The sequence below is a fragment of the Taudactylus pleione genome, unplaced genomic scaffold (assembly GCF_031769625.1).
Source record: "Taudactylus pleione unplaced genomic scaffold, aTauple2 ptg000393l, whole genome shotgun sequence".
NCBI lineage: Eukaryota > Metazoa > Chordata > Amphibia > Anura > Myobatrachidae > Taudactylus > Taudactylus pleione.
The window spans coordinates 4,296,662-4,310,719 of record NW_028284794.1 but is presented as its reverse complement, the minus strand read 5'-3'; the positions used below and the strand labels follow the sequence as shown (position 1 = coordinate 4,310,719).

Genomic DNA, 14,058 nt, shown 5'->3' with positions numbered 1-14,058 from the left:
GGTTTATATTACAAATAGATCATCTGCTTATACTAAACCTTGAATTAGGTAGTTGTCAAGCAAACAAACCTACATCCTCGGTAACAAAACAAAAAGATATGTCTGGTGGTTTTTCCTTTAGTGTATAATTTTTATTCATCACAGTATAGGTCATTTGAATGGAAAAAGTCATCCATAAAATCAAATTGGTACTAAATGTATTGTTAAAATAGACAAGTGATGGTAGTGATCCAAAATTGATCCAGAAAAGCTAATTGCTTTTAAATGTATTGTTACATTACAGACATTTAGAGTTGGCCTTCAAGTAATGTATTCTCTAAACTGGATATTTTTTGTATAATAATTATGAGAACTGATAAGAATGTGAGTTATTTAATGACTATGTGCTATTGATATAGGTATCAGTTTGAGGTATAATCACATTATTGAAAGTAGATAACAATCTTGGTAATTAGTTTCTTGTATAGTATTTTTGGGCAGAATAGAGCTTTTTATCTTCAAAATGATAACCGACCCTGACGTGATTTGAACACGCAACCTTCTAATATTGAGTCAGATGAGCTAACGTTGCCTCTTATTAAAACTGATTCAGTAGATTTTCTGGTGGTTTATATTACAAATAGTTCATCTGCTTATGCTAAACCTTGAATTAGGTAGTTGTCAAGCAAACAAGCTTACATCCTTGGTATCAAAACAAAAAGATATGTATTCTGGTTTTTCCTTCAGTGTAGAGTTTTTATGCCTCATAGTATACATCATGTGAATGGAAAAAGTCATCTTTAAAATCAAATTGGTACTAAATGTATTTCTAAAAAAGACAAGAGACGGCAGTGATCCAAAATTGATCCAGAAAAGCTAATTGCTTTTAAAAGTATTGTTACATTATAGACATTTAGAGTTGGCCTTCAAGTAAATTTTAATCTAAACTGGATATTTTTAGTATTATAATTATGAGAACTGATAAGAAGGTGTGATATTTAATGACTATGTGCTAGTGATATAGGTATCAGTTTGAGCTATAATCACATTATTGAAAGTAGACAGCATTCTTAGTATTTAGTTTCTTGTATAGTATTTTTTTGGCAGAAAAGAGCATTTAATCTTCAAAATGACAACTGACCCCGACGTGATTTGAACAAGCAACCTTCTGATCTGGAGTCAGACGCGCTACCGTTGTGCCACGAGGTCTCTTGTTAAATCTGATTCAGTAGATTTTTCTGGTGGTTTATATTACAAATAGATCATCTGCTTATACTAAACTTTGAATTAGGTAGTTGTCAAGCAAACAAACCTTCATCCTCGGTAACAAAACAAAAAGATATGTCTGGTGGTTTTTCCTTTAGTGTATAATTTTTATTCATCACAGTATAGGTCATTTGAATGGAAAAAGTCATCCATAAAATCAAATTGGTACTAAATGTATTGTTAAAATAGACAAGTGATGGTAGTGATCCAAAATTGATCCAGAAAAGCTAATTGCTTTTAAATGTATTGTTACATTACAGACATTTAGAGTTGGCCTTCAAGTAACGTATTCTCTAAACTGGATATTTTTTGTATAATAATTATGAGAACTGATAAGAATGTGAGTTATTTAATGACTATGTGCTAGTGATATAGGTATCAGTTTGAGGTATAATCACATTATTGAATGTAGATAACAATCTTGGTAATTAGTTTCTAGTATAGTATTTTGGGGCAGAATAGAGCATTTTATCTTCAAAATGATAACTGACCCTGACGTGATTTGAACACGCAACCTTCTAATATTGAGTCAGATGAGCTAACGTTGCCTCTTATTAAAACTGATTCAGTAGATTTTCTGGTGGTTTATATTACAAATAGTTCATCTGCTTATGCTAAACCTTGAATTAGGTAGTTGTCAAGCAAACAAGCTTACATCCTTGGTATCAAAACAAAAAGATATGTATTCTGGTTTTTCCTTCAGTGTAGAGTTTTTATGCCTCATAGTATACATCATGTGAATGGAAAAAGTCATCTTTAAAATCAAATTGGTACTAAATGTATTTCTAAAAAAGACAAGAGACGGCAGTGATCCAAAATTGATCCAGAAAAGCTAATTGCTTTTAAAAGTATTGTTACATTATAGACATTTAGAGTTGGCCTTCAAGTAAATTTTAATCTAAACTGGATATTTTTAGTATTATAATTATGAGAACTGATAAGAAGGTGTGATATTTAATGACTATGTGCTAGTGATATAGGTATCAGTTTGAGCTATAATCACATTATTGAAAGTAGACAGCATTCTTAGTATTTAGTTTCTTGTATAGTATTTTTTTGGCAGAAAAGAGCATTTAATCTTCAAAATGACAACTGACCCCGACGTGATTTGAACACGCAACCTTCTGATCTGGAGTCAGACACGCTAGCGTCACGCCACGAGGTCTCTTGTTAAATCTGATTCTGTAGATTTTTCTGGTGGTTTATATTACAAATAGATCATCTGCTTATACTAAACCTTGAATTAGGTAGTTGTCAAGCAAACAAACCTACATCCTCGGTAACAAAACAAAAAGATATGTCTGGTGGTTTTTCCTTTAGTGTATAATTTTTATTCATCACAGTATAGGTCATTTGAATGGAAAAAGTCATCCATAAAATCAAATTGGTACTAAATGTATTGTTAAAATAGACAAGTGATGGTAGTGATCCAAAATTGATCCAGAAAAGCTAATTGCTTTTAAATGTATTGTTACATTACAGACATTTAGAGTTGGCCTTCAAGTAATGTATTCTCTAAACTGGATATTTTTTGTATAATAATTATGAGAACTGATAAGAATGTGAGTTATTTAATGACTATGTGCTATTGATATAGGTATCAGTTTGAGGTATAATCACATTATTGAAAGTAGATAACAATCTTGGTAATTAGTTTCTTGTATAGTATTTTTGGGCAGAATAGAGCTTTTTATCTTCAAAATGATAACCGACCCTGACGTGATTTGAACACGCAACCTTCTAATATTGAGTCAGATGAGCTAACGTTGCCTCTTATTAAAACTGATTCAGTAGATTTTCTGGTGGTTTATATTACAAATAGTTCATCTGCTTATGCTAAACCTTGAATTAGGTAGTTGTCAAGCAAACAAGCTTACATCCTTGGTATCAAAACAAAAAGATATGTATTCTGGTTTTTCCTTCAGTGTAGAGTTTTTATGCCTCATAGTATACATCATGTGAATGGAAAAAGTCATCTTTAAAATCAAATTGGTACTAAATGTATTTCTAAAAAAGACAAGAGACGGCAGTGATCCAAAATTGATCCAGAAAAGCTAATTGCTTTTAAAAGTATTGTTACATTATAGACATTTAGAGTTGGCCTTCAAGTAAATTTTAATCTAAACTGGATATTTTTAGTATTATAATTATGAGAACTGATAAGAAGGTGTGATATTTAATGACTATGTGCTAGTGATATAGGTATCAGTTTGAGCTATAATCACATTATTGAAAGTAGACAGCATTCTTAGTATTTAGTTTCTTGTATAGTATTTTTTTGGCAGAAAAGAGCATTTAATCTTCAAAATGACAACTGACCCCGACGTGATTTGAACACGCAACCTTCTGATCTGGAGTCAGACACGCTAGCGTCACGCCACGAGGTCTCTTGTTAAATCTGATTCTGTAGATTTTTCTGGTGGTTTATATTACAAATAGATCATCTGCTTATACTAAACCTTGAATTAGGTAGTTGTCAAGCAAACAAACCTACATCCTCGGTAACAAAACAAAAAGATATGTCTGGTGGTTTTTCCTTTAGTGTATAATTTTTATTCATCACAGTATAGGTCATTTGAATGGAAAAAGTCATCCATAAAATCAAATTGGTACTAAATGTATTGTTAAAATAGACAAGTGATGGTAGTGATCCAAAATTGATCCAGAAAAGCTAATTGCTTTTAAATGTATTGTTACATTACAGACATTTAGAGTTGGCCTTCAAGTAATGTATTCTCTAAACTGGATATTTTTTGTATAATAATTATGAGAACTGATAAGAATGTGAGTTATTTAATGACTATGTGCTATTGATATAGGTATCAGTTTGAGGTATAATCACATTATTGAAAGTAGATAACAATCTTGGTAATTAGTTTCTTGTATAGTATTTTTGGGCAGAATAGAGCTTTTTATCTTCAAAATGATAACCGACCCTGACGTGATTTGAACACGCAACCTTCTAATATTGAGTCAGATGAGCTAACGTTGCCTCTTATTAAAACTGATTCAGTAGATTTTCTGGTGGTTTATATTACAAATAGTTCATCTGCTTATGCTAAACCTTGAATTAGGTAGTTGTCAAGCAAACAAGCTTACATCCTTGGTATCAAAACAAAAAGATATGTATTCTGGTTTTTCCTTCAGTGTAGAGTTTTTATGCCTCATAGTATACATCATGTGAATGGAAAAAGTCATCTTTAAAATCAAATTGGTACTAAATGTATTTCTAAAAAAGACAAGAGACGGCAGTGATCCAAAATTGATCCAGAAAAGCTAATTGCTTTTAAAAGTATTGTTACATTATAGACATTTAGAGTTGGCCTTCAAGTAAATTTTAATCTAAACTGGATATTTTTAGTATTATAATTATGAGAACTGATAAGAAGGTGTGATATTTAATGACTATGTGCTAGTGATATAGGTATCAGTTTGAGCTATAATCACATTATTGAAAGTAGACAGCATTCTTAGTATTTAGTTTCTTGTATAGTATTTTTTTGGCAGAAAAGAGCATTTAATCTTCAAAATGACAACTGACCCCGACGTGATTTGAACACACAACCTTCTGATCTGGAGTCAGACACGCTAGCGTCGCGCCACGAGGTCTCTTGTTAAATCTGATTCTGTAGATTTTTCTGGTGGTTTATATTACAAATAGATCATCTGCTTATACTAAACCTTGAATTAGGTAGTTGTCAAGCAAACAAACCTACATCCTCGGTAACAAAACAAAAAGATATGTCTGGTGGTTTTTCCTTTAGTGTATAATTTTTATTCATCACAGTATAGGTCATTTGAATGGAAAAAGTCATCCATAAAATCAAATTGGTACTAAATGTATTGTTAAAATAGACAAGTGATGGTAGTGATCCAAAATTGATCCAGAAAAGCTAATTGCTTTTAAATGTATTGTTACATTACAGACATTTAGAGTTGGCCTTCAAGTAACGTATTCTCTAAACTGGATATTTTTAGTATAATAATTATGAGAACTGATAAGAATGTGAGTTATTTAATGACTATGTGCTAGTGATATAGGTATCAGTTTGAGGTATAATCACATTATTGAAAGTAGATAACAATCTTGGTAATTAGTTTCTAGTATAGTATTATTGGGCAGAATAGAGCATTTTATCTTCAAAATGATAACCGACCCTGACGTGATTTGAACACGCAACCTTCTAATATTGAGTCAGATGAGCTAACGTTGCCTCTTATTAAAACTGATTCAGTAGATTTTCTGGTGGTTTATATTACAAATAGTTCATCTGCTTATGCTAAACCTTGAATTAGGTAGTTGTCAAGCAAACAAGCTTACATCCTTGGTATCAAAACAAAAAGATATGTATTCTGGTTTTTCCTTCAGTGTAGAGTTTTTATGCCTCATAGTATACGTCATGTGAATGGAAAAAGTCATCTTTAAAATCAAATTGGTACTAAATGTATTTCTAAAAAAGACAAGAGACGGCAGGGATCCAAAATTGATCCAGAAAAGCTAATTGCTTTTAAATGTATTGTTACATTACAGACATTTAGAGTTGGCCTTCAAGTAAAGTTTAATCTAAACTGGATATTTTTAGTATTATAATTATGAGAACTGATAAGAAGGTGAGATATTTAATGACTATGTGCTAGTGATATAGGTATCAGTTTGAGCTATAATCACATTATTGAAAGTAGACAGCATTCTTAGTATTTAGTTTCTTGTATAGTATTTTTTTGGCAGAAAAGAGCATTTAATCTTCAAAATTACAACTGACCCCGACGTGATTTGAACACGCAACCTTCTGATCTGGAGTCAGACGCGCTACCGTTGCGCCACGAGGTCTCTTGTTAAATCTGATTCTGTAGATTTTTCTGGTGGTTTATATTACAAATAGATCATCTGCTTATACTAAACCTTGAATTAGGTAGTTGTCAAGCAAACAAACCTACATCCTCGGTAACAAAACAAAAAGATATGTCTGGTGGTTTTTCCTTTAGTGTATAATTTTTATTCATCACAGTATAGGTCATTTGAATGGAAAAAGTCATCCATAAAATCAAATTGGTACTAAATGTATTGTTAAAATAGACAAGTGATGGTAGTGATCCAAAATTGATCCAGAAAAGATCATTGCTTTTAAATGTATTGTTACATTACAGACATTTAGAGTTGGCCTTCAAGTAACGTATTCTCTAAACTGGATATTTTTTGTATAATAATTATGAGAACTGATAAGAATGTGAGTTATTTAATGACTATGTGCTAGTGATATAGGTATCAGTTTGAGGTATAATCACATTATTGAAAGTAGATAACAATCTTGGTAATTAGTTTCTAGTATAGTATTATTGGGCAGAATAGAGCATTTTATCTTCAAAATGATAACCGACCCTGACGTGATTTGAACACGCAACCTTCTAATCTTGAGTCAGATGAGCTAACGTTGCCTCTTATTAAAACTGATTCAGTAGATTTTCTGGTGGTTTATATTACAAATGGTTCATCTGCTTATGCTAAACCTTGAATTAGGTAGTTGTCAAGCAAACAAACCTACATCCTTGGTAACAAAACAAAAAGATATGTATTCTGGTTTTTCCTTCAGTGTAGAGTTTTTATGCCTCATAGTATACGTCATGTGAATGGAAAAAGTCATCTTTAAAATCAAATTGGTACTAAATGTATTTCTAAAAAAGACAAGTGACGGCAGTGATCCAAAATTGATCCAGAAAAGCTAATTGCTTTTAAATGTATTGTTACATTACAGACATTTAGAGTTGGCCTTCAAGTAACGTATTCTCTAAACTGGATATTTTTAGTATTATATTTATGAGAACTGATAAGAAAGTGAGATATTTAATGACTATGTGCTAGTGATATAGGTATCAGTTTGAGCTATAATCACATTATTGAAAGTAGACAGCAATCTTAGTATTTAGTTTCTTGTATAGTATTTTTTTGGCAGAAAAGAGCATTTTATCTTCAAAATGACAACTGACCCCGACGTGATTTGAACAAGCAACCTTCTGATCTGGAATCAGACGCGCTACCGTTGCGCCACGAGGTCTCTTGTTAAGTCCGATTCAGTAGATTTTTCTGGTGGTTTATATTACAAATAGATCATCTGCTTATACTAAACCTTGAATTAGGTAGTTGTCAAGCAAACAAACCTTCATCCTCGGTAACAAAACAAAAAGATATGTCTGGTGGTTTTTCCTTTAGTGTATAATTTTTATTCATCACAGTATAGGTCATTTGAATGGAAAAAGTCATCCATAAAATCAAATTGGTACTAAATGTATTGTTAAAATAGACAAGTGATGGTAGTGATCCAAAATTGATCCAGAAAAGCTAATTGCTTTTAAATGTATTGTTACATTACAGACATTTAGAGTTGACCTTCAAGTAACGTATTCTCTAAACTGGATATTTTTTGTATAATAATTATGAGAACTGATAAGAAAGTGAGTTATTTAATGACTATGTGCTATTGATATAGGTATCAGTTTGAGGTATAATCACATTATTGAAAGTAGATAACAATCTTGGTAATTAGTTTCTAGTATAGTATTTTTGGGCAGAATAGAGCTTTTTATCTTCAAAATGATAACCGACCCTGACGTGATTTGAACACGCAACCTTCTAATATTGAGTCAGATGAGCTAACGTTGCCTCTTATTAAAACTGATTCAGTAGATTTTCTGGTGGTTTATATTACAAATAGTTCATCTGCTTATGCTAAACCTTGAATTAGGTAGTTGTCAAGCAAACAAGCTTACATCCTTGGTATCAAAACAAAAAGATATGTATTCTGGTTTTTCCTTCAGTGTAGAGTTTTTATGCCTCATAGTATACATCATGTGAATGGAAAAAGTCATCTTTAAAATCAAATTGGTACTAAATGTATTTCTAAAAAAGACAAGAGACGGCAGTGATCCAAAATTGATCCAGAAAAGCTAATTGCTTTTAAATGTATTGTTACATTACAGACATTTAGAGTTGGCCTTCAAGTAAAGTTTAATCTAAACTGGATATTTTTAGTATTATAATTATGAGAACTGATAAGAAGGTGAGATATTTAATGACTATGTGCTAGTGATATAGGTATCAGTTTGAGCTATAATCACATTATTGAAAGTAGACAGCATTCTTAGTATTTAGTTTCTTGTATAGTATTTTTTTGGCAGAAAAGAGCATTTAATCTTCAAAATTACAACTGACCCCGACGTGATTTGAACACGCAACCTTCTGATCTGGAGTCAGACGCGCTACCGTTGCGCCACGAGGTCTCTTGTTAAATCTGATTCTGTAGATTTTTCTGGTGGTTTATATTACAAATAGATCATCTGCTTATACTAAACCTTGAATTAGGTAGTTGTCAAGCAAACAAACCTACATCCTCGGTAACAAAACAAAAAGATATGTCTGGTGGTTTTTCCTTTAGTGTATAATTTTTATTCATCACAGTATAGGTCATTTGAATGGAAAAAGTCATCCATAAAATCAAATTGGTACTAAATGTATTGTTAAAATAGACAAGTGATGGTAGTGATCCAAAATTGATCCAGAAAAGATCATTGCTTTTAAATGTATTGTTACATTACAGACATTTAGAGTTGGCCTTCAAGTAACGTATTCTCTAAACTGGATATTTTTTGTATAATAATTATGAGAACTGATAAGAATGTGAGTTATTTAATGACTATGTGCTAGTGATATAGGTATCAGTTTGAGGTATAATCACATTATTGAAAGTAGATAACAATCTTGGTAATTAGTTTCTAGTATAGTATTTTTGGGCAGAATAGAGCATTTTATCTTCAAAATGATAACTGACCCTGACGTGATTTGAACACGCAACCTTCTAATATTGAGTCAGATGAGCTAACGTTGCCTCTTATTAAAACTGATTCAGTAGATTTTCTGGTGGTTTATATTACAAATAGTTCATCTGCTTATGCTAAACCTTGAATTAGGTAGTTGTCAAGCAAACAAGCTTACATCCTTGGTATCAAAACAAAAAGATATGTATTCTGGTTTTTCCTTCAGTGTAGAGTTTTTATGCCTCATAGTATACATCATGTGAATGGAAAAAGTCATCTTTAAAATCAAATTGGTACTAAATGTATTTCTAAAAAAGACAAGAGACGGCAGTGATCCAAAATTGATCCAGAAAAGCTAATTGCTTTTAAAAGTATTGTTACATTATAGACATTTAGAGTTGGCCTTCAAGTAAATTTTAATCTAAACTGGATATTTTTAGTATTATAATTATGAGAACTGATAAGAAGGTGTGATATTTAATGAGTATGTGCTAGTGATATAGGTATCAGTTTGAGCTATAATCACATTATTGAAAGTAGACAGCATTCTTAGTATTTAGTTTCTTGTATAGTATTTTTTTGGCAGAAAAGAGCATTTAATCTTCAAAATGACAACTGACCCCGACGTGATTTGAACACGCAACCTTCTGATCTGGAGTCAGACACGCTAGCGTCGCGCCACGAGGTCTCTTGTTAAATCTGATTCTGTAGATTTTTCTGGTGGTTTATATTACAAATAGATCATCTGCTTATACTAAACCTTGAATTAGGTAGTTGTCAAGCAAACAAACCTACATCCTCGGTAACAAAACAAAAAGATATGTCTGGTGGTTTTTCCTTTAGTGTATAATTTTTATTCATCACAGTATAGGTCATTTGAATGGAAAAAGTCATCCATAAAATCAAATTGGTACTAAATGTATTGTTAAAATAGACAAGTGATGGTAGTGATCCAAAATTGATCCAGAAAAGATCATTGCTTTTAAATGTATTGTTACATTACAGACATTTAGAGTTGGCCTTCAAGTAACGTATTCTCTAAACTGGATATTTTTTGTATAATAATTATGAGAACTGATAAGAATGTGAGTTATTTAATGACTATGTGCTAGTGATATAGGTATCAGTTTGAGGTATAATCACATTATTGAAAGTAGATAACAATCTTGGTAATTAGTTTCTAGTATAGTATTATTGGGCAGAATAGAGCATTTTATCTTCAAAATGATAACCGACCCTGACGTGATTTGAACACGCAACCTTCTAATATTGAGTCAGATGAGCTAACGTTGCCTCTTATTAAAACTGATTCAGTAGATTTTCTGGTGGTTTATATTACAAATAGTTCATCTGCTTATGCTAAACCTTGAATTAGGTAGTTGTCAAGCAAACAAGCTTACATCCTTGGTATCAAAACAAAAAGATATGTATTCTGGTTTTTCCTTCAGTGTAGAGTTTTTATGCCTCATAGTATACGTCATGTGAATGGAAAAAGTCATCTTTAAAATCAAATTGGTACTAAATGTATTTCTAAAAAAGACAAGAGACGGCAGGGATCCAAAATTGATCCAGAAAAGCTAATTGCTTTTAAATGTATTGTTACATTACAGACATTTAGAGTTGGCCTTCAAGTAACGTATTCTCTAAACTGGATATTTTTAGTATTATAATTATGAGAACTGATAAGAAAGTGAGATATTTAATGACTATGTGCTAGTGATATAGGTATCAGTTTGAGCTATAATCACATTATTGAAAGTAGACAGCAATCTTAGTATTTAGTTTCTTGTATAGTATTTTTTTGGCAGAAAAGAGCATTTTATCTTCAAAATGACAACTGACCCCGACGTGATTTGAACAAGCAACCTTCTGATCTGGAATCAGACGCGCTACCGTTGCGCCACGAGGTCTCTTGTTAAGTCCGATTCAGTAGATTTTTCTGGTGGTTTATATTACAAATAGATCATCTGCTTATACTAAACCTTGAATTAGGTAGTTGTCAAGCAAACAAACCTTCATCCTCGGTAACAAAACAAAAAGATATGTCTGGTGGTTTTTCCTTTAGTGTATAATTTTTATTCATCACAGTATAGGTCATTTGAATGGAAAAAGTCATCCATAAAATCAAATTGGTACTAAATGTATTGTTAAAATAGACAAGTGATGGTAGTGATCCAAAATTGATCCAGAAAAGCTAATTGCTTTTAAATGTATTGTTACATTACAGACATTTAGAGTTGACCTTCAAGTAACGTATTCTCTAAACTGGATATTTTTTGTATAATAATTATGAGAACTGATAAGAAAGTGAGTTATTTAATGACTATGTGCTATTGATATAGGTATCAGTTTGAGGTATAATCACATTATTGAAAGTAGATAACAATCTTGGTAATTAGTTTCTAGTATAGTATTTTTGGGCAGAATAGAGCTTTTTATCTTCAAAATGATAACCGACCCTGACGTGATTTGAACACGCAACCTTCTAATATTGAGTCAGATGAGCTAACGTTGCCTCTTATTAAAACTGATTCAGTAGATTTTCTGGTGGTTTATATTACAAATAGTTCATCTGCTTATGCTAAACCTTGAATTAGGTAGTTGTCAAGCAAACAAGCTTACATCCTTGGTATCAAAACAAAAAGATATGTATTCTGGTTTTTCCTTCAGTGTAGAGTTTTTATGCCTCATAGTATACATCATGTGAATGGAAAAAGTCATCTTTAAAATCAAATTGGTACTAAATGTATTTCTAAAAAAGACAAGAGACGGCAGTGATCCAAAATTGATCCAGAAAAGCTAATTGCTTTTAAATGTATTGTTACATTACAGACATTTAGAGTTGGCCTTCAAGTAAAGTTTAATCTAAACTGGATATTTTTAGTATTATAATTATGAGAACTGATAAGAAGGTGAGATATTTAATGACTATGTGCTAGTGATATAGGTATCAGTTTGAGCTATAATCACATTATTGAAAGTAGACAGCATTCTTAGTATTTAGTTTCTTGTATAGTATTTTTTTGGCAGAAAAGAGCATTTAATCTTCAAAATTACAACTGACCCCGACGTGATTTGAACACGCAACCTTCTGATCTGGAGTCAGACGCGCTACCGTTGCGCCACGAGGTCTCTTGTTAAATCTGATTCTGTAGATTTTTCTGGTGGTTTATATTACAAATAGATCATCTGCTTATACTAAACCTTGAATTAGGTAGTTGTCAAGCAAACAAACCTACATCCTCGGTAACAAAACAAAAAGATATGTCTGGTGGTTTTTCCTTTAGTGTATAATTTTTATTCATCACAGTATAGGTCATTTGAATGGAAAAAGTCATCCATAAAATCAAATTGGTACTAAATGTATTGTTAAAATAGACAAGTGATGGTAGTGATCCAAAATTGATCCAGAAAAGATCATTGCTTTTAAATGTATTGTTACATTACAGACATTTAGAGTTGGCCTTCAAGTAACGTATTCTCTAAACTGGATATTTTTTGTATAATAATTATGAGAACTGATAAGAATGTGAGTTATTTAATGACTATGTGCTAGTGATATAGGTATCAGTTTGAGGTATAATCACATTATTGAAAGTAGATAACAATCTTGGTAATTAGTTTCTAGTATAGTATTTTTGGGCAGAATAGAGCATTTTATCTTCAAAATGATAACTGACCCTGACGTGATTTGAACACGCAACCTTCTAATATTGAGTCAGATGAGCTAACGTTGCCTCTTATTAAAACTGATTCAGTAGATTTTCTGGTGGTTTATATTACAAATAGTTCATCTGCTTATGCTAAACCTTGAATTAGGTAGTTGTCAAGCAAACAAGCTTACATCCTTGGTATCAAAACAAAAAGATATGTATTCTGGTTTTTCCTTCAGTGTAGAGTTTTTATGCCTCATAGTATACATCATGTGAATGGAAAAAGTCATCTTTAAAATCAAATTGGTACTAAATGTATTTCTAAAAAAGACAAGAGACGGCAGTGATCCAAAATTGATCCAGAAAAGCTAATTGCTTTTAAAAGTATTGTTACATTATAGACATTTAGAGTTGGCCTTCAAGTAAATTTTAATCTAAACTGGATATTTTTAGTATTATAATTATGAGAACTGATAAGAAGGTGTGATATTTAATGAGTATGTGCTAGTGATATAGGTATCAGTTTGAGCTATAATCACATTATTGAAAGTAGACAGCATTCTTAGTATTTAGTTTCTTGTATAGTATTTTTTTGGCAGAAAAGAGCATTTAATCTTCAAAATGACAACTGACCCCGACGTGATTTGAACACGCAACCTTCTGATCTGGAGTCAGACACGCTAGCGTCGCGCCACGAGGTCTCTTGTTAAATCTGATTCTGTAGATTTTTCTGGTGGTTTATATTACAAATAGATCATCTGCTTATACTAAACCTTGAATTAGGTAGTTGTCAAGCAAACAAACCTACATCCTCGGTAACAAAACAAAAAGATATGTCTGGTGGTTTTTCCTTTAGTGTATAATTTTTATTCATCACAGTATAGGTCATTTGAATGGAAAAAGTCATCCATAAAATCAAATTGGTACTAAATGTATTGTTAAAATAGACAAGTGATGGTAGTGATCCAAAATTGATCCAGAAAAGATCATTGCTTTTAAATGTATTGTTACATTACAGACATTTAGAGTTGGCCTTCAAGTAACGTATTCTCTAAACTGGATATTTTTTGTATAATAATTATGAGAACTGATAAGAATGTGAGTTATTTAATGACTATGTGCTAGTGATATAGGTATCAGTTTGAGGTATAATCACATTATTGAAAGTAGATAACAATCTTGGTAATTAGTTTCTAGTATAGTATTTTTGGGCAGAATAGAGCATTTTATCTTCAAAATGATAACTGACCCTGACGTTATTTGAACACGCAACCTTCTAATATTGAGTCAGATGAGCTAACGTTGCCTCTTATTAAAACTGATTCAGTAGATTTTCTGGTGGTTTATATTA

The 14,058-nt window shown here is 31.6% G+C and overlaps 6 non-coding genes across 6 annotated transcripts; all 6 read right to left on the bottom strand.

The window, feature by feature from the left end:
• Nucleotides 1-1,116: 1,116 nt before the first annotated feature.
• Nucleotides 1,117-1,188, bottom strand: TRNAW-CCA (transfer RNA tryptophan (anticodon CCA)). Its single transcript has one exon. It is a non-coding gene; the product is annotated as a tRNA-Trp (tRNA).
• Nucleotides 1,189-6,004: 4,816 nt separating this feature from the next.
• Nucleotides 6,005-6,076, bottom strand: TRNAW-CCA (transfer RNA tryptophan (anticodon CCA)). Its single transcript has one exon. It is a non-coding gene; the product is annotated as a tRNA-Trp (tRNA).
• A 1,150-nt stretch (nucleotides 6,077-7,226) lies between these two features.
• On the bottom strand, nucleotides 7,227-7,298 carry TRNAW-CCA (transfer RNA tryptophan (anticodon CCA)). The gene has a single exon. It is a non-coding gene; the product is annotated as a tRNA-Trp (tRNA).
• A 1,150-nt stretch (nucleotides 7,299-8,448) lies between these two features.
• On the bottom strand, nucleotides 8,449-8,520 carry TRNAW-CCA (transfer RNA tryptophan (anticodon CCA)). Its single transcript has one exon. It is a non-coding gene; the product is annotated as a tRNA-Trp (tRNA).
• Nucleotides 8,521-10,892: 2,372 nt separating this feature from the next.
• On the bottom strand, nucleotides 10,893-10,964 carry TRNAW-CCA (transfer RNA tryptophan (anticodon CCA)). The gene has a single exon. It is a non-coding gene; the product is annotated as a tRNA-Trp (tRNA).
• A 1,150-nt stretch (nucleotides 10,965-12,114) lies between these two features.
• On the bottom strand, nucleotides 12,115-12,186 carry TRNAW-CCA (transfer RNA tryptophan (anticodon CCA)). Its single transcript has one exon. It is a non-coding gene; the product is annotated as a tRNA-Trp (tRNA).
• Nucleotides 12,187-14,058: the final 1,872 nt, after the last annotated feature.